Raw genomic sequence first — 15529 nt, forward strand, 5'->3', positions numbered from 1 at the left:
GCATTTAATTGGGCATATCTCCCCCTATCACTGTTGCCTTTTGCTTTCCTTCTTTCTTGGGCTACTTCTAGTGTCTCAGCAGACAGCCATTTTGCCTTCTTGGTTTTCTCTTTCTTTGGGATGTATTTTGTTGCCGCCTCCTGAACAATGCTGCCAACTTCTGTCCAGAGTTCTTCCGGGACCCTATCTACTAAGTCCAGTCCCTTAAATCGATTCTTCACCTCCACTGCATATTCCTTAGGAATATTAGTGAGCTCATATCTAGCTGATCTGTGGGTCTTCCCTAATCTCTTTAGTCTGATCCTAAATTGTGCAAGAAGAAGTTCGTGATCTGAACTACAGTCAGCTCCAGGCCTTGTTTTTACCGACTGTACAGATGTCCGCCACCTTTGGCTGCAAAGGATGTAATCAATCTGATTTCGGTGTTGTCCATCTGGGGAAGTCCATGTAGAAAGCCGTCTCTTAGGTTGTTGGAAGAGAGTGTTTGTTATGCAGAGTGAATTGTCTTGGCAACATTCTATCAGCCTATGTCCTGCTTCATTTTGTTCTCCCAGGCCATACGTACCTGTAATTCGAGGTGTCATTTGACTGCCCACCTTAGCATTCCAGTCTCCTGTGATGAAAATAACATCTCTTTTAGGCGTGTTGTCCAGTAGGTGCTGCAGATCCTCATAGAACTGCTCTACTTCAGCTTCTTCAGCATTTGTGGTTGGGGCGTATATTTGGATCACTGTGATGTTAGATGGCTTGCCCTGAATTCGAATTGAGATCATTCTGTCGTTTTTTGGGTTGTATCCAAGCACTGCTTTAGCCACTTTACTATTAATTATGAAGGCTACTCCATTTCTTCTGTGGTCCTCTTGTCCACAGTAGTAGATCTGGTGGTCATTTGATGTGAAGTGGCCCATTCCAGTCCATTTCAGTTCACTGACGCCCAGAATGTCTATGTTTAATCTTGACATCTCACCAATAACCACATCCAGTTTGCCCTGGCTCATAGATCTTACATTCCAGGTTCCAATGGTGTGTTGATCCTTAGAACATCGGATTCGCCGTTCACCACCAGCACCATCAGCCGCTAGCCGTCCTTTCGGCTTTGAGCTAGCTGGGTCATCACGTCTGGGGCTAGTTGAACTCATCCTCTGTTCCTCCCCAGTAGCATTCTGACCATCTTCCGACCTGAGGGTCTCATCTTCCGATGGCATACCGACATATCTCTGGTTGTACTGATCCATTTAGTTTTCACGGCAAGAATACTGGGGTGGGTTGCCATTACGTTCCCCAGGGATCGCATTTAGTCTGACCTCTCTGTCATGACCTTCCCGTCTTGGGTGGCCCTTCACGGTGTAGCTCATGGCATCATTGAGGTGCTCAAGCTCCAGCACCACGACAAGGTAATGATCCTTTGCTGAAGCAAATTTGAGATAATTTTTCAAATAAATTGTGATCTCCCAGGGAACCCCTAGTGACCTCTTGTGGAACCCGAGGATGCCATAGAACCCTGGCTGAGAAACCCTGGACTAGAATATGGTATGACAGATAAAGAAAACCCTCAAGAACGTGGCTAGCTAGCTGCAGGAAAAAGGAGATGCCATGTTGCAACATGTTATTACTGTGCCTCTTAGAAATTCTTTCAATTTTTAATTTTAGCATTGATCCTTGGTAAGCTCTAAGAATGAATATAAATAATAAAGACAGGCAAAATTCTAAAAGATAGAAACTACAGATGTCTGTTTGTTGTTTATTCGTTTAGTCGCTTCCGACTCTTCGTGACTTCATGGACCAGCCCACGCCAGAGCTTCCTGTCGGTCGTCAACACCCCCAGCTCCCTCAGGGACGATTCCGTCACCTCTAGAATATCATCCATCCACCTTGCCCTTGGTCGGCCCCTCTTCCTTTTGCCTTCCACTCTCCCTAGCATCAGCATCTTCTCCAGGGTGTCCTGTCTTCTCATTATGTGGCCAAAGTATTTCAGTTTGGCCTTTAATATCATTCCCTCAAGTGAGCAGTCTGGCTTTATTTCTTGGAGGATGGACTGGTTTGATCTTCTTGCAGTCCAAGGCACTCTCAGAATTTTCCTCCAACACCACAGTTCAAAAGCATCGATCTTCCTTCGCTCAGCCTTCCTTATGGTCCAGCTCTCGCAGCCATATGTTACTACGGGGAACACCATTGCTTTAACTATGCGGACCTTTGTTGTCAGTGTGATGTCTCTGCTCTTAACTATTTTATCGAGATTTGTCATTGCTCTTCTTCCAAGGATTAAGCGTCTTCTGATTTCCTGACTGCAGTCAGCATCTGCAGTAATCTTCGCACCTAGGAATACAAAGTCTTTCACTGCTTCTACATTTTCTCCCTCTATTTGCCAGTTATCAATCAAGCTGGTTGCCATAATCTTGGTTTTTTTGAGGTTTAGCTGCAAGCCAGCTTTTGCACTTTCTTCTTTCACCTTCATCATAAGGCTCCTCAGTTCCTCTTCGCTTTCAGCCATCAAAGTGGTATCATCTGCATATCTGAGATTGTTAATGTTTCTTCCAGAGATTTTAACTCCAGCCTTGGATTCCTCAAGGCCAGCTTGTCGCATGATGTGTTCTGCGTACAAGTTGAATAGGTAGGGTGAGAGGATACAGCCCTGCCGTACTCCTTTCCCAATCTTAAACCAGTCTGTTGTTCCGTGGTCTGTTCTTACTGTTGCTACTTGGTCGTTATACAGATTCTTCAGGAGGCATACAAGATGACTTGGTATCCCCATACCACTAAGAACTTGCCACAATTTATTATGGTCCACACAGTCAAAGGCTTTAGAATAGTCAATAAAACAGAAATAGATGTTTTTCTGAAACTCCCTGGCTTTTTCCATTATCCAGTGGATATTGGCAATTTGGTCTCTAGTTCCTCTGCCTTTTCTAAACCCAGCTTGTACATCTGGCAATTCTCGCTCCATGAACTGCTGAAGTCTACCTTGCAGGATCTTGAGCATTACCTTACTGGCATGTGAAATGAGTGCCACTGTTCGATAGTTTGAACATTCTTTAGTGTTTCCCTTTTTTGGTATGGGGATATAAGTTGATTTTTTCCAGTCTGATGGCCATTCTTGTGTTTTCCAAATTTGCTGGCATATAGCATGCATTACCTTGACAGCATCATCACGCAAGATTTTGAACAGTTCAGCTGGGATGCCGTCGTCTCCTGTTGCCTTGTTATTAGCAATGCTTCTTAAGGCCCATTCAACCTCACTCTTCAGGATGTCTGGCTCTAGCTCACTGACCACACCATCAAAGCTATCCCCGATATTGTTATCCTTCCTATACAGGTCTTCTGTATATTCTTGCCACCTTTTCTTGATCTCTTCTTCTTCTGTTAGGTCCTTGCCATCTTTGTTTTTGATCATACCCATTTTGGCCTGGAATTTACCTCCAATGTTTCTAATTTTCTGGAAGAGGTCTCTTGTCCTTCCTATTCTATTGTCTTCTTCCACTTCCGCACATTGCTTGTTTAAAAATAATTCCTTATCTCTTCTGGCTAACCTCTGGAATTTTGCATTTAATTGGGCATATCTCCCCCTATCACTGTTGCCTTTTGCTTTCCTTCTTTCTTGGGCTACTTCTAGTGTCTCAGCAGACAGCCATTTTGCCTTCTTGGTTTTCTCTTTCTTTGGGATGTATTTTGTTGCCGCCTCCTGAACAATGCTGCCAACTTCTGTCCAGAGTTCTTCCGGGACCCTATCTACTAAGTCCAGTCCCTTAAATCGATTCTTCACCTCCACTGCATATTCCTTAGGAATATTAGTGAGCTCATATCTAGCTGATCTGTGGGTCTTCCCTAATCTCTTTAGTCTGATCCTAAATTGTGCAAGAAGAAGTTCGTGATCTGAACTACAGTCAGCTCCAGGCCTTGTTTTACCGACTGTACAGATGTCCGCCACCTTTGGCTGCAAAGGATGTAATCAATCTGATTTCGGTGTTGTCCATCTGGGGAAGTCCATGTAGAAAGCCGTCTCTTAGGTTGTTGGAAGAGAGTGTTTGTTATGCAGAGTGAATTGTCTTGGCAACATTCTATCAGCCTATGTCCTGCTTCATTTTGTTCTCCCAGGCCATACGTACCTGTAATTCGAGGTGTCATTTGACTGCCCACCTTAGCATTCCAGTCTCCTGTGATGAAAATAACATCTCTTTTAGGCGTGTTGTCCAGTAGGTGCTGCAGATCCTCATAGAACTGCTCTACTTCAGCTTCTTCAGCATTTGTGGTTGGGGCGTATATTTGGATCACTGTGATGTTAGATGGCTTGCCCTGAATTCGAATTGAGATCATTCTGTCGTTTTTTGGGTTGTATCCAAGCACTGCTTTAGCCACTTTACTATTAATTATGAAGGCTACTCCATTTCTTCTGTGGTCCTCTTGTCCACAGTAGTAGATCTGGTGGTCATTTGATGTGAAGTGGCCCATTCCAGTCCATTTCAGTTCACTGACGCCCAGAATGTCTATGTTTAATCTTGACATCTCACCAATAACCACATCCAGTTTGCCCTGGCTCATAGATCTTACATTCCAGGTTCCAATGGTGTGTTGATCCTTAGAACATCGGATTCGCCGTTCACCACCAGCACCATCAGCCGCTAGCCGTCCTTTCGGCTTTGAGCTAGCTGGGTCATCACGTCTGGGGCTAGTTGAACTCATCCTCTGTTCCTCCCCAGTAGCATTCTGACCATCTTCCGACCTGAGGGTCTCATCTTCCGATGGCATACCGACATATCTCTGGTTGTACTGATCCATTTAGTTTTCACGGCAAGAATACTGGGGTGGGTTGCCATTACGTTCCCCAGGGATCGCATTTAGTCTGACCTCTCTGTCATGACCTTCCCGTCTTGGGTGGCCCTTCACGGTGTAGCTCATGGCATCATTGAGGTGCTCAAGCTCCAGCACCACGACAAGGTAATGATCCTTTGCTGAAGCAAATTTGAGATAATTTTTCAAATAAATTGTGATCTCCCAGGGAACCCCTAGTGACCTCTTGTGGAACCCGAGGATGCCATAGAACCCTGGCTGAGAAACCCTGGACTAGAATATGGTATGACAGATAAAGAAAACCCTCAAGAACGTGGCTAGCTAGCTGCAGGAAAAAGGAGATGCCATGTTGCAACATGTTATTACTGTGCCTCTTAGAAATTCTTTCAATTTTTAATTTTAGCATTGATCCTTGGTAAGCTCTAAGAATGAATATAAATAATAAAGACAGGCAAAATTCTAAAAGATAGAAACTACAGATGTCTGTTTGTTGTTTATTCGTTTAGTCGCTTCCGACTCTTCGTGACTTCATGGACCAGCCCACGCCAGAGCTTCCTGTCGGTCGTCAACACCCCCAGCTCCCTCAGGGACGATTCCGTCACCTCTAGAATATCATCCATCCACCTTGCCCTTGGTCGGCCCCTCTTCCTTTTGCCTTCCACTCTCCCTAGCATCAGCATCTTCTCCAGGGTGTCCTGTCTTCTCATTATGTGGCCAAAGTATTTCAGTTTGGCCTTTAATATCATTCCCTCAAGTGAGCAGTCTGGCTTTATTTCTTGGAGGATGGACTGGTTTGATCTTCTTGCAGTCCAAGGCACTCTCAGAATTTTCCTCCAACACCACAGTTCAAAAGCATCGATCTTCCTTCGCTCAGCCTTCCTTATGGTCCAGCTCTCGCAGCCATATGTTACTACGGGGAACACCATTGCTTTAACTATGCGGACCTTTGTTGTCAGTGTGATGTCTCTGCTCTTAACTATTTTATCGAGATTTTTCATTGCTCTTCTTCCAAGGATTAAGCGTCTTCTGATTTCCTGACTGCAGTCAGCATCTGCAGTAATCTTCACACCTAGGAATACAAAGTCTTTCACTGCTTCTACATTTTCTCCCTCTATTTGCCAGTTATCAATCAAGCTGGTTGCCATAATCTTGGTTTTTTTGAGGTTTAGCTGCAAGCCAGCTTTTGCACTTTCTTCTTTCACCTTCATCATAAGGCTCCTCAGTTCCTCTTCGCTTTCAGCCATCAAAGTGGTATCATCTGCATATCTGAGATTGTTAATGTTTCTTCCAGAGATTTTAACTCCAGCCTTGGATTCCTCAAGGCCAGCTTGTCGCATGATGTGTTCTGCGTACAAGTTGAATAGGTAGGGTGAGAGGATACAGCCCTGCCGTACTCCTTTCCCAATCTTAAACCAGTCTGTTGTTCCGTGGTCTGTTCTTACTGTTGCTACTTGGTCGTTATACAGATTCTTCAGGAGGCATACAAGATGACTTGGTATCCCCATACCACTAAGAACTTGCCACAATTTATTATGGTCCACACAGTCAAAGGCTTTAGAATAGTCAATAAAACAGAAATAGATGTTTTTCTGAAACTCCCTGGCTTTTTCCATTATCCAGTGGATATTGGCAATTTGGTCTCTAGTTCCTCTGCCTTTTCTAAACCCAGCTTGTACATCTGGCAATTCTCGCTCCATGAACTGCTGAAGTCTACCTTGCAGGATCTTGAGCATTACCTTACTGGCATGTGAAATGAGTGCCACTGTTCGATAGTTTGAACATTCTTTAGTGTTTCCCTTTTTTGGTATGGGGATATAAGTTGATTTTTTCCAGTCTGATGGCCATTCTTGTGTTTTCCAAATTTGCTGGCATATAGCATGCATTACCTTGACAGCATCATCACGCAAGATTTTGAACAGTTCAGCTGGGATGCCGTCGTCTCCTGTTGCCTTGTTATTAGCAATGCTTCTTAAGGCCCATTCAACCTCACTCTTCAGGATGTCTGGCTCTAGCTCACTGACCACACCATCAAAGCTATCCCCGATATTGTTATCCTTCCTATACAGGTCTTCTGTATATTCTTGCCACCTTTTCTTGATCTCTTCTTCTTCTGTTAGGTCCTTGCCATCTTTGTTTTTGATCATACCCATTTTGGCCTGGAATTTACCTCCAATGTTTCTAATTTTCTGGAAGAGGTCTCTTGTCCTTCCTATTCTATTGTCTTCTTCCACTTCCGCACATTGCTTGTTTAAAAATAATTCCTTATCTCTTCTGGCTAACCTCTGGAATTTTGCATTTAATTGGGCATATCTCCCCCTATCACTGTTGCCTTTTGCTTTCCTTCTTTCTTGGGCTACTTCTAGTGTCTCAGCAGACAGCCATTTTGCCTTCTTGGTTTTCTCTTTCTTTGGGATGTATTTTGTTGCCGCCTCCTGAACAATGCTGCCAACTTCTGTCCAGAGTTCTTCCGGGACCCTATCTACTAAGTCCAGTCCCTTAAATCGATTCTTCACCTCCACTGCATATTCCTTAGGAATATTAGTGAGCTCATATCTAGCTGATCTGTGGGTCTTCCCTAATCTCTTTAGTCTGATCCTAAATTGTGCAAGAAGAAGTTCGTGATCTGAACTACAGTCAGCTCCAGGCCTTGTTTTTACCGACTGTACAGATGTCCGCCACCTTTGGCTGCAAAGGATGTAATCAATCTGATTTCGGTGTTGTCCATCTGGGGAAGTCCATGTAGAAAGCCGTCTCTTAGGTTGTTGGAAGAGAGTGTTTGTTATGCAGAGTGAATTGTCTTGGCAACATTCTATCAGCCTATGTCCTGCTTCATTTTGTTCTCCCAGGCCATACGTACCTGTAATTCGAGGTGTCATTTGACTGCCCACCTTAGCATTCCAGTCTCCTGTGATGAAAATAACATCTCTTTTAGGCGTGTTGTCCAGTAGGTGCTGCAGATCCTCATAGAACTGCTCTACTTCAGCTTCTTCAGCATTTGTGGTTGGGGCGTATATTTGGATCACTGTGATGTTAGATGGCTTGCCCTGAATTCGAATTGAGATCATTCTGTCGTTTTTTGGGTTGTATCCAAGCACTGCTTTAGCCACTTTACTATTAATTATGAAGGCTACTCCATTTCTTCTGTGGTCCTCTTGTCCGCAGTAGTAGATCTGGTGGTCATTTGATGTGAAGTGGCCCATTCCAGTCCATTTCAGTTCACTGACGCCCAAAATGTCTATCTTTAATCTTGACATCTCACCAATAACCACATCCAATTTGCCCTGGCTCATAGATCTTACATTCCAGGTTCCAATGGTGTGTTGATCCTTAGAACATCGGATTCGCTGTTCACCACCAGCACCGTCGGCCGCTAGCCGTCCTTTCGGCTTTGAGCTAGCTGCGTCATCACGTCTGGGGCTAGTTGAGCTCATCCTCTGTTCCTCCCCAGTAGCATTTTGACCATCTTCCGACCTGGGGGTCTCACCTTCCGATGGTATACCGACATATCTCTGGTTGTACTGATCCATTTAGTTTTCACGGCAAGAATACTGGGGTGGGTTGCCATTACCTTCCCCAGGGATCGCATTTAGTCTGACCTCTCTGTCATGACCTTCCCGTCTTGGGTGGCCCTTCACGGTTTAGCTCATGGCATCATTGAGGTGCTCAAGCTCCAGCACCACGACAAGGTAACGATCCTTTGCTGAAGACAGATGTCTGTAAATCACACCATAAAGCAGAGGGAGAAAATGGATGTAATGCTGTAACCTTTGAGGGAGTTACAACATTACCCTGAGGGAGAACCAAGAGAAGTTGCTCAGCTACCTTCATTCTTGTCAGGGATAAGGCGAAGGAGCAATGCTGAGCCAGGAATGAAGCTCTAGTCTTTATTGTTTCTACCATACAACAGAATCTTCCCAAACTGAGCAAAACTAGCAGGCTGTAAGGGAAAACTCCCAGAAACTCTAAGGTGGGTCCTGCCTGACCTTCCTGGCCGGGCGCCCAAGATCCTCCACACTGTGCATGCGTTTTTCCCCCTGGAAGGCGCCCCCTTCTTCCTCGCCAGGGTTCTCCCTAACAATTCTTCACCACTGGCCAGCCTGAGAGAAGCTGTTGGAAATGTTGTTTTTACTTAGTTGTTTCACCATGCTTATATGCTGCTTCAGTCATAACCCCCCTGAGCAACATTTTAGGTTCTCTACACCTGGCACAGAACTTTCTTCCCGATATGTGGAACAATCCAACATCCAAATCTCAAAGAAGACAGCGACGCCATCATCCAATGTGACTGGTAATCATATCATGGCGTTTGAAAGAAATTTCATTCCTCTGGTCTCCTATTTTCCACTTGAATAGAACGTTTGCAGTGAAGCAGAGGTTTCCACAAGGAGTCAAAAAAGTCATGATGGTGGCTACAACCATGTAATCAAAGCCCCACCCCATTTTATGTGCCTCATGGTACACTTAAAAAGGGGGTGGGGCTTCAATCACGTGGTTGTGCCTGCTATCTTTTTTTTATAATAACTTTATTAAACTTTAAAACAAAGAGATAAAATCTATCAGAAACTAAGACAGAAAGAGAACAGAAGTGCAGAAAAAAAAAGAAAAAGAAGAGAAGAGAAATAGAAAAAGGAATAACTCCCAACTCCTTTTACAACAGACATAAGTAAAACTTACATTAAGCTTTTTCTCTAAGGTTACATTACATCCATTTTTCTACTGCCAACTAATATTATTAATCATCAAATCTGTTTATCATAATTTCATTCTTTTCTGTTTCACGCAAAAAAGTCCAAAAGGTTCCAATTCCCCATAAAGTTAGTCAATATCTTTTCTCTAAGGTTGCACCTGCTGTCTTGACTTTTTACACACACACACACACACACGCACTCACACACAAATGCAACGAAGTGTTCTGGAAAGTGAGGTGAATATCTCCCTGAAGAAAAAGTATTTCCAACAATTGCTGATTGTTCATTGTTATTTCACTAATACTTTGTCTCCCAGCATTAGACTTCAACAGATGTTACTCTTCATCTTCAGGTATTTCATAACTGACATTAGTGATGTCTTAATTATCACATGTACACCTTGACTCATAATTCCAGGTCACAGATTACCCTGCATTTCCTAATAGCGTAGAGGCGGCTTTGCAGAAATAATTCTTCATTGGGGTAGTTTTCCACACTGTATAATCAGTAAAGCTTTGGTTATTAGCTGGAAGGATTATTTGAGTTACATTGTTTAATATGAAGCAGTGATGGTTTGGGACAAACAAGTTTTGTCACTTGATGAGAATGAAACAAGGCTGACATTTTATTGCACTGCCATCTTCTGACAACTCGTAATTTAAGAATCCCTGATCAGCTTCAAAGGTAAAAGATTGCAGTCTGAAAATCCCTACTGTCATGTCCCCTGTTGCAATGTATACATACATCACAACGGGGAACATGCCTTTCCGGTGGAGGGGAGGGGGGAGGAAAGAATCAGTGCTATTCCCATAAGCACTGAAAGACAATACAGATAAAGGACAAAGGAGCCATACCTTGGCCCTGACCCAGGAAGCCATCATCCTATCTCCCTGACATCTCTGCATTACCACGAGGGACACACCTGCTCCGGACACAGGAAGAGGACAGAGGTAATCAGTGCTAATCCCCCTGATCGCCCATCGAGACCCCAGAATCGCCCCCTGATCGCCCATCGAGACTCCAGGGTCACCGTCGGTCAGGACTTTGGGACAATGGGGGGTGGGGAAGGATCAGGTCCGCACCGCGGGTATTTACCGGCTACCTCGCACACCATGTGCTCATTCCCGTCTTTCTCCGTGTCTGCATTCTATTCTTAATAAACCAGATATCCTTAGCCCTGGCTGGTGAGTCTGTGTTTTTTCTGAATAAGGCAACCATCACACCTACTCTCTGCTCTTGAAATGCCACTGTTGTTTCAACAAGATTCGGTCTATCATTTAGTTTAAAGGGGCTATACCCATTTTTCAGTTTTCTTTCACAGGATTTATTGAGATGGATGGGATCAGGTTACAAGAATTCCAGCCGCCAAACCACTGTCAGCTTAGAACTGATATACACCCATCTTTATTAGGAGAGAGACTTTCTGTTTCTCTTTCTAGCAAATTTCCTACGATCTAGGAATGATAACAGGGATGTTTGCAGCTGGGTGTATAATATAGCAGTCTGGGAACCAACTCTTACATAGCCTTCGACAAATGATAAAAATGATAAATATTCTTATAATTGTGAGACAAAGGGAAAGGACAATGAACTGCGTGCTCAGTTCTGATATACATCACCAGATACAGACAAATCCCTAATCAGTAGGCAAAGCAGTGTGATTTAATCAGTTCTCTTGCATTCCGATTGCCCTCTCAGCTTGGCGGTTTCCCTACAGACATCTTGTTACCAGGCTAGGCAACCTCATCAGTTTCTTCCTTGACAGTTCCTGGATTAGGATATTGCTGCTGCTTCTGTCCTTCAGCAAAGGATCGTTACCTTGTCATGGTGCTGGAGCTTGAGCACCTCAATGATGCCATGAGCTAAACCGTGAAGGGCCACCCAAGGTGGGAAAGTCGTGACAGAGAGGTCAGACTAAATGCGATTCATGAATGAATAAACAACAACAAGCTGCTTCTGTCATAACCACTTCTGTCAGAATAAGCATGTTGGTGTAACAGCAGACCATGTAGCCAGCCAGCTGCTGAAGAATGGGAAAACACAAAGGAAAAAGATAAGGGAACAAGTCATTCAAGCAGGGGAACAAAGGGAGGGATTGTTATTTGTGATATCTGAACTGGAGCAACGCCATAAGGAATATGGAACTAAATAAAGCAGCAGGTACAGATGAAATAAGAACAGAGCAGATAAAACATTCGGCCCTCGTACACTGGAGTGGCTTTTACAGTTGATGAATAATTGTACTGATGAGTTTAAGATCCCCAAACAGTGGAGGCAGGCTAGAGTTGCCACTTTACTGAAACCTGGTGAAGACCCGGATGTCCCGAAAAACTATCGACCGCTGTCACTCCTTTGCCATCTCTACAAGGTGTCGGAACGGATGATCCTTACCCAAATTGTGGGTACTATTGATGGAAAAATCATGCAGGAGCGAGCTGGTTTCAGACCGGGGAGGTCAGGCTGTGGCCAAATACTTAACCTTACACAGCATGTTGAAGATGGCCAGGAACGAAAGACGATTACTGGAGTGGCTTTTATTGACTGAACTGCAGCGTGTGATACCATTAATCATAGGATACTGCTATGCAAGATAGATAGTCTCACCAGAGACAGGGGGCTCACGAGGGTTATTGGCAGTCTATCACAGAATCGGGGATTCTGTGTGGCGTTGAATGGAAAGAATAGGAGACGGGGGTTGCAGAAGAAGGGACTGCCCCAAGGGAGCGTACTGTCCCCGGTATTATATAATGTATATGCAGATGATCAACCAGTTCCCGACAACACACGACTGTTTATCTACGCAGATGATACAGCAGTGGCTACACAAGGATCACGTTTTGGTGAGGTAGCTGGAAGACTCCCTGTAGCACTTGAAAAATTAGGGCAATATTACGCTCCTAATCATTTGAGGCCTACTCCAAGTAAGACCCGAGTGGGGACTTTCTGTCTTCGAAATTGAGACTCCGGGGCTAAACTGAACGTTACACAGCAAGGGAACCAATTACCGAACTGCCCTACACCGAAGTATCTCAGGGTGACACTTGATCAAGCGCTTTCCTTTGGACGGCACTGCCGGAACATCAAGGCCAAGGTTTGTGCGAGGAGTGACATTATTAGGAAACTGACAGATTACACGTGGGGAGCCCGGCCACCCACGTTACGAACACCAGCTTTGGCCTTGAGGGTCGCTGCAGCAGAGTACGCTGCTCCAGCCTGGAGTGCGTCTACACACGCCAAACAAGCTGACATCACCGCAAATGGAGCCGTACGAATAGTGACAGGGTGCCTTAAACCTGCACCAGTTGAGAAAATGCACCCCTGGTTGGTACTGCACCGCCCAAGATCAGGGAAGAAGCAGCAGCAGATGCTGAGTGAACAAAACGAGGGAAGGATCCCCGGCACCCTCTGGATGGGCACAAGCCTCAGATGCATTGACTAAAACCTGGGAAGAGTTTCATGGCAAGAACAAATGCTCTCGAGGGCAAGCAAGAGCAGAACCGAACTGGAGGGTGGAGGAGAGAAATCTCTGACCAAGGAAGGGTCCCAGAGGAGAACGTGGCCGAGGGATTTGACCTCCCTTATGTCATTTGGAGGACTCTGAACAGGCTGAGGGTTGGAATGCCTAAGTGCAAGACTAATACGCTCAAGTGGGGGTTGCTGACGCTGTGTGAATGTGGAGAGACACCGAATCCGGCCCACCTGCTGACCTGCTGATTGTTACCAGTAGCGTGCAGTGGAAATGACTTGGTTTTGGCCAGTGACAAAGCCAAGAAGGTGGCATCATATTGGCAGCTTAAGGTTTGATCTGGGTACAAAAGAAGAAGAAGATCACCACTAGGACAAAGGTCTTGTCCAAAGGTCAAGGAAGGAAGGAAACAGCCCAGAGTCCATTCTCCTGAGCAGCCAATAGCCAGATAAGCAAGAAACAGATAAATGATCAGGGAAGAAACAATAACCTAATCAAGGAACCATCAAGGACGATGTCTGCAAGGCATCTTGTCTTCTGTCCTTCTGTACTTCATGGCTTCTCATTCGCTTCACTCACAAGACCAATAGACTTTCTCTCACTCTCTCCCCATCATTATTTTCTACACATACTTTTATTTTTCCTCAATGAACATACATCTCTTATTATTTTCCTGAAATAACTTGTTGTTGTTGTTGTTGTTTTTGGATCCTTTCCTTTCTAATTAGTGTGTACAGAGATTAACACTGTATAGCATGCTTGCAGCATTTTCTCCTATTTTAATAAGCCAACTTTCTGGTTGCAACCCTCATTTCATCAGATATCGTAGGGTGGTCAGACATGACCCATCCAATAGATGCCCAGGATCTTGGGCTATTGCAAAAGGTAATGACTAATTACAGGGTCATGGTGAGGGGATGAATTGGACTGGGCTGTATCACAGGGTACAGAGAAATTAATTCTTTTTCTTCTATCATTTTTCAAACTAAGAGAGAATGTAAAGGTATAAGGCAACTTGCTGTGGAAGAGGGGAGGTCAGATGAGGAAAAGAAGAGGAAAAGAAGAGGAAAAATGACTTCTTAACATATGGGCATGTCTTTCTTAACTGATATCCCTCAAAAGTCTGAAATAGGGACCTCCTCGTTGCATGTTGAACACCCTTCTTATTTGAGTTGCCTGACGTTTTATGGACAGAAAGAGAACCATTGCTGGACTAAGGCTGGGGGAATCCAGGTTGAAGACTATCCTCAGCCATTCCCCAGCTCACTAGATGGCTTGGGGCCAGCCCTTCTTTTTTAATCCAATAGGAAGAAGGAGGGCAAATGTATACCACCTTGAGCTTCTGGAGGAAAAGCAAGATACAAATCTAATTAAACAAATTAGACAGGATGTGGTCAAAAAAATCAAAAAGGTAGCCATGATGGTGTGATTAAAGCGCCACCACTGGGCAGAGCTTCAAGTGCACCATTGTGGCTTCCACCTTGACTTTTTTTACCATACCCTGAGGGCACCGCTGTAGTGAACAAATCTAACAAACAAGTGCTATAAACGGATATAATTCGCAATCTGGCCACCTTCTTTCAGTCTGAATTTCTGCAGTTCTACATTTATGAATATATCTGGAAGCAAACATAGGGGTCAAATTAGGCAAAACCTTTCATCAGCTTATAGGACAATACCTGACTTGGTCTGAAATAAACATGGCACAACTTAGGCTAAACCTGGCATCTGATCAAGGGTGGAGAAAATTCAGCTGAGTGGAGAGGAACATTTCAGCCATTGGAATGGGTTCCAGCTTGCTCATTTGGTCTTGCCATGCTCATGTGAGGACATTCTCTGCTTGTCCTTGATCAGTGAAAAGGTCCCCTGTGCCAGCACCGAGTCATGTCTGGCCCTTTGGGGGACGCTGCTTTCGTGAAGTTTTCCTTGGCAGACTATAGAGCGGGGTGGTTTGCCGTTGCCTTCCCCAGCCATCACCTTCCCCAGCAGTAGCAATGGCCAATTCTGGAATGTATAAACTTGGGATGATTGATGTAAAGGCGGTCATTAGATGACTAAACAGGAGAGAGCCTTGTCTGCCAGATCCCTCCCAATCCAACAGGTAATGCTGTAAAGAGTAAGCCAGCAGGGGATTGGTGAAACTTTGTTTAGGAAAGTTAATTAGGAAGTAGGACTTATCTTTGTGAAGTTTCATGATGTGCTTAATGCACAATAGAAGTGTTTGAGCTTGCACACTGAGTTTTCCTTTGAACCAAAGCTTTCCTTTTTCTCCCTGGCAGCAACATAAAAGGTGCACAAGATGTCTTCACAGAAGATCTTGGATTGGGGAAACATTGTACATTTCCCCAAGATGAATTACAGGAGAAAGCCTCCTGTGATGGCAACATATCAACGTGTCTGATGAACAGCAGCTGGCAGACATACCACACAGGCCTGGGATGTAGATAACTTAATAAAAATGGGGGTCCTCAACTCTTTTGTTCAGCTGAACACAATAATCACAGGAGGATTTCCAAAGCATTCCTTGGTCTTGTGTGTCTTTGGCATCCAAACCTCCCATCCATCAGCTGTTGTCCTAAGTGAACAGCAA

The sequence above is a fragment of the Candoia aspera genome, chromosome 7 (genome assembly GCF_035149785.1).
Source record: "Candoia aspera isolate rCanAsp1 chromosome 7, rCanAsp1.hap2, whole genome shotgun sequence".
Classification (NCBI taxonomy): Eukaryota; Metazoa; Chordata; class Lepidosauria; order Squamata; family Boidae; genus Candoia; species Candoia aspera.